This window comes from Oxyura jamaicensis, unplaced genomic scaffold (genome assembly GCF_011077185.1).
Source record: "Oxyura jamaicensis isolate SHBP4307 breed ruddy duck unplaced genomic scaffold, BPBGC_Ojam_1.0 oxyUn_random_OJ69999, whole genome shotgun sequence".
NCBI classification, from domain to species: Eukaryota; Metazoa; Chordata; class Aves; order Anseriformes; family Anatidae; genus Oxyura; species Oxyura jamaicensis.
This window is the reverse complement of record NW_023309704.1, coordinates 1-5276: the sequence shown is the minus strand read 5'-3', so window position 1 is coordinate 5276 and position 5276 is coordinate 1. Positions and strand designations below refer to the sequence as shown.

General features: G+C 46.3%; 1 long non-coding RNA gene across 3 annotated transcripts; it reads left to right on the top strand.

The window, feature by feature from the left end:
- The first annotated feature begins 863 nt into the window (after window positions 1–863).
- LOC118159379 lies at window positions 864–4371 on the top strand. Of its 3 annotated transcripts, XR_004747099.1 has the most exons (4): window positions 864–912; window positions 1020–1143; window positions 2670–2769; window positions 3397–3746. It is a non-coding gene; the product is annotated as an uncharacterized LOC118159379 (long non-coding RNA). The 3 variants fall into 3 exon arrangements; XR_004747100.1 differs by lacking the exons at window positions 864–912; window positions 3397–3746 and adding an exon at window positions 4283–4371 and having other exon boundaries at window positions 930–1143; XR_004747098.1 differs by lacking the exon at window positions 864–912 and having other exon boundaries at window positions 931–1143; window positions 3397–3753.
- Window positions 4372–5276: the final 905 nt, after the last annotated feature.

Below are 5276 nucleotides of genomic sequence, written 5' to 3'. Positions count from 1 at the left end.
CCGGGCGGGGCGCGGCACCTCCCCGCCGTGCCGCTCGGCGGGCCCCGGCGCGGCCTCGGGCGGGGAGAGGTGCGCGGAGCCGGAGCGGCACTCGGTGCGCAGATGGGCGCTGGGACGGCGGGCCGGCTCCCGCGGGGGTCACACGCGCGGCCTCCCCGCACTGGTGCCTGGGCTGTGGGACTGGGGGCCGGCAGCTGCAACGCGGGGACGTGCTGCAGAGCTGCACACCTGTACGAACAGCAGGGCGGGGGCTGCGTCTACACTCTGAGCGACCCATTTATTTTAAAGTGGTTCTCACAAGAGGGGATTGAGCAAGAAACAAACCGTGCCACAGATGCTTTCAAAATGGGGCAGTTACCCACCTGGCTCACAGGACTGGGGGTGATTAAGGCTAGAGGGACCCCCATTTATCCAACCACGGCACCATGCAGGGTCATCAGTTAGGCCAGCCAAAGCCCCTCAGGGTTTCACCCGGCCTGCTCTTGCTGAAAGCCTCCAAGGACGGAGACCGCACGGTCTCTCTGGGCAGTTGCTGGGGGGAGACATTTTCCCTACGCCCAGTCTGAACCTCCCTTGTTTCAGTTTTATGTTGTCGCCCTCCCACTGTGCATTGCTGTGAAGAGCTTGGCTTTGTCATCTTGATGGCCTCCTCTTCAGGGGGGCTTCTGGTGGGTCCCCCAAAGTCTGCCTCCACGTGGCAGAGGAGCCCCTCTCACCAGGCCTTGTTGGGGTTTGTTAATGTGCATAGGTGTGTTCCTTCACTGACTGGGGCCTCAACTAAGTTCATGCACAGGTGTGGTTTTCACATACCTGTTTTGGGATCCTCGTTGGATAGTTAGTGTTCTCTAGTATAGGTATGGTTGCAGGAGCTGGGCTTAAAAGCAAATCGTTATTTGAAGCAAATTGATTAAGGTTATTCTATTTTAAAAACAGAACAACATTTATATTTCTTGTTGTAGCCTTGCAATTAACCTCACACTGATGCACAGACTCACTCTCAGCCTGTGTTCTCCCTCCAGGCCCTCACCCTGGTAACAGTGTTCACCCCAGCGGGCTCTGGGAGGTGTGATGGTCATGCTGAAATGCTCGTCGGTTCTTACACTCATCCCTAGGTGTTCATACAGGCTGAAACAGGACGTTAAGGTGAGTGATCTTTGGTTTGACCCATGTAGATATTCTTTTCAGCTTGTGTTACCAGAAATCATTGTTTTTGTACTTATATTGCTTCATCGATGTTTCTAACTAAAGCAGTGCTAAACTGTTGCATTTGATATAATTGTATCTTCAGTGTAATTGATAATAAACAGATTTATTTTCTTTAGGGTAAATTCAGACCACTTTCCCTATCAAGGCACAGCAGTAACAATAATGTCCGTTTATATGGACTGCTCAGCTGTCTCACTCATGTGCAGCCCCATTCTGAGTAATCATAGAATTACAGAATGTAGTCATTTAAGGGACCGCAGGAGGTAATCTGGTCCAGCTCCCCACTCAAAGCAGGGCTAATGTTGATGCTAGATCAGGTTGCTCATCCAAACGTGAAGTTTTGATCTTAAAAACTTCCGTAGAGTTTCAATAAATCTTCCTCTGAGGAAAAAAATACAGTCCTTGTATTTTTGTTGATGTGATCCCACATAGCTTAACTGAAGCCACAGGAATACAGGAGACAAAACTTCTCGGTTACCAAGTCCTTGTGGAGTTCTTCCAGATCTATAGCAGCCTTGAGAATAACAACATTATTCATACATCTCGGTTTGCAGTTGAAGAACTCAACGCTATGTATTTGGAGCATCTCAAGTGTGAGGCTTCTCTTAATCAGATCCAGAGTAAAAGAGCCACATGTATTCCTCAGAAAAACGGAGTGAAGAAGGCTGTTGACTTTGTTACGGTACATTTACTCTAGTGATATTTTAGATGAACGTGTTAGTAAGAATTTTCCCTAAACAGGTATGCTTCTCTAATTAAAGGCCAGCAAAAGGGAGGAAAGGAGCAGAGTCTTGTTAGATATAGAGAAAGGGAGTAAAAAAAAGTTAAACTGATTGTACTGTCATCCAACATGGAGATCCTGTCCTCATCATCGATTTCACCACGTTTAAAGTCATAAACTTCTGTTTTTGTTTTAGATAGATAATTTAATTTCTCCCTGTGTTTCACATGAAGAAATTGCTGAATCCTGACTTTATTTTCTGTAAGTAGGATTCTACATTCACTGCGTGTAACTGCGGGCAGAATGTAACCATCTGCATTTTAGCATTTAGAAAATGTTAAGATTACTGAAATGTATGTTTATTCTTTGGAAAGCAGATACAGCTAAGATATCTGCACTGAATTTTTAAAATGACCTTAATTTAATACCATTTGCTTTTCTGTGATACAAATCCTTCATCTTTTTAAGAAATACCAGATTGTGTGGTTTCCTAAATGGAAGTATGATATTTTGTTAAGGGTATTAAGCCTTTAGTGGCCTTCAGGCATTAGTTAAATGATTAATGAAATGATTGTGATCAACAGAACACAAATATGTGGCTTGGAAAACTTATTCTAAATGTATTTCCTGAGTAAGAGAAAAGCAGTAATGCCTTTTTCTTTTTCTTTTTTTTTTTTTTTTTAGCCAATTAAAAATCAGTCAGGGCAGTGCCTATTTCATTAAAATTTCTAATCTTTTCCAGATTCGCTGGCTGCTCATAAAAGTTACTTCTTTCTGAAGCCACAGTACATTTTTTTAGAATGAAGAGCACAGGACGATTGTATTCTGTGGTGTTTCCAGAGGTAAGTGATAGGGTATTTTTGAAGACAGTTCAGTCTTTATGCATTTTAGCACCAGCCTGATTCCTGTTCTGTGCTGGCTCAGTTGACCAGGCTGTGGGTAGGTAGAAACATGTGTGGGTTACCAGCTGCACGATGGAGGAGGCAACAGCTTCTCTCCTTGTGGCACTGACTGGTGCAGTGCAGGCTCCAAATTGCATGATGGCAAAGAGGCTGGACTGGCTCCATCAGCACTGTGCCTGTAGCCCTGAAACAAGTCCCTTATGCTAAGTCAATCAACCTACTCAGGCACTGAAGTGAAACTTGAGCTTAAATGTCTCCCTGAAGCTTAGCAATAGTGATCAGTATCAGCAAGATCAAGCACTGCAACTGCTTGCATCCAAAAAATATCCTCAAGATAGTTTTTGATATTACCACCTCCTTGCATGAAATAGTATTACTAACCAAACGCAAGACTGTCAAACAATATATGCATGAATGAGCTTGCTGAAAAAAATGATGAAAGTTCTTGATGCAGGGAATTCTTGCATCTTTTTGAATTAGGTCTTTTACAGGTAAACTGTCAATATGAATTTCATGATATAAATGTCACCACTTCCAAATTTTGTGCTTCATTTTAAATGTACACAGATTTCTTTTTTTTACTCTGCTGGAGCTCCTTAAGATAAAAATGTGGGTTCTGCCTTCCTCAGAGATGAGTGTTACACATGCTTAGCTGGAGGAGCTCAGGCATGCAGAACATTTAGGCACACCACCACTCATTGGAAGGGAAATGCCTTCCCCTGCTTCGGAGCATGGATGTTGAATAAGTATCATTCACTTAATATAGTCAGCTTGGGAATTTGATGTTTACCATTAAAATAAGCAGAAGCAAACCACTATGTTTAAAAGCATGAAAAGACTTTATTGTGACTTACACTGCTTGGTACACACTGTGCAAAGTTTAGTACAGAGGCAGAGCACAGATGCTTTCAGCCCTAAATATTTGTTAAAAGCCATCTTGTAGTCCATCTAGAGTAGATGGACCCTAGCAGCACATGTAGCATGCAGGGAAGTTGGGACTAGTTTCTCTATTAGCTATGCAGTGCAAATGCACTTTTAAATTCTTCTTCCACAACCTAAATTCTCTGCTTTTTTTGTAGCTTGTTATAAAGTTGTTTGTATGTATGTAAACACACATACATGCAAACATACATGTCTTAGGAAAGCAAACCTAGACATTACGAAAGACCCACACCCAAAGCAGAGAGAAAAACCTATAAAACCTTACGGAGATTCTCTTTGTTGTGTCGGTCGTCTGTATGCTGTGTGTATTCTTACAAGTTCTTGCACTGTTTTTCATCTTACACTTACAAATTTCTGTAACGTTTCCATTTTCAAATGGAATATTGTTTTTGTCCTAGTACAACGCAGCTGCTGTTACTCACCTTCTGTTGGGAATCCAAGTGTGGAGCTGTGTTCCTGCTCGGTTTCTGCTCACTTTTCAGATGTATTTTTGTTTTAATGGCATTTGCAGATCATGTTTACCATGCGGCTACTTTCTCAATGAAACTATTCCCTTCCCTCTCATATTGATATCAATTATGTCTAAGCAATCTGATAAGGAAATGCCCAGCTTTCCGTGATCACAGTGTAGCCCAGTTGAGCTGAGGTGTTGTGGTCCTCTTTAAAGCAGCGGAGGAAGTGTATCCAAGGAGGCTGTTCTGCTTCATCCAAACACCCCAGCCTGTGGGACCAAACAGGGGCCAGGTAAACGGCCTAACTTCTGTCCCCCTCCAGCGTTGAACACACCGGGGGGGGGGCTGAATTTTAACACCTGACCAAGTGCTGGAGGTGTGCGGAGCAGCATGCCGGTGCACCGAGGCACACAGCGCTGTGCAGGGCCGCACGGCCCTTCTGGGGCACACAGCCGGGCGTGCAGCCAGCACGGGGCCCGTAGCAGGCTCCGGGTGCTCTTGGAAGCTGGTCTTTGGCTGTGAGAATCAGCAGTCAGTGCTGAAGAAACGCGTTGTGTATGCAACTCCTCCTTACTCGTTGTTGATAGCTGCACTTCTCTTTGATTAGGTTAACCAGAGACCTGTGGTGTGGTTTAGCGGAGGACTTGTTAGCGTTAGGTCAGAGGTTGGGCTCGGCAGTCTTGGAGGGCGCTGTCAGTGCCCGAGGAGGGGGCTGGCGGTGCCGGCGCGGCGGGCTAGGTGTAGCGGGGTGTTTGGCGGTCTGCGGTGTCGGGGACCGGTCGAGCTCGGAGCCGAGGCCCGAAGCGTGAGGAGGGAGCGAGGCTACGGGCAGGGCCGCGCCGGGTTGCCGGGTTACGTTACCGGGTTCCCGGCCCGTCCCCTCACGAGGCTCGGTTCCCGGAGCGGCACCGGCCGCGCGCCCGTGCCGGCCGCCGCTTTCCCCGCTCTCCGCCGGGCGGCGAGGCCGGGCGGGGGCGGCCGCGCGCGGGCCGAGGGGCGCCGCGGAGCGGGGTTTTTTTTTTTTTTTTTTTTTTTTTTTTTTTTTTTTTTTTT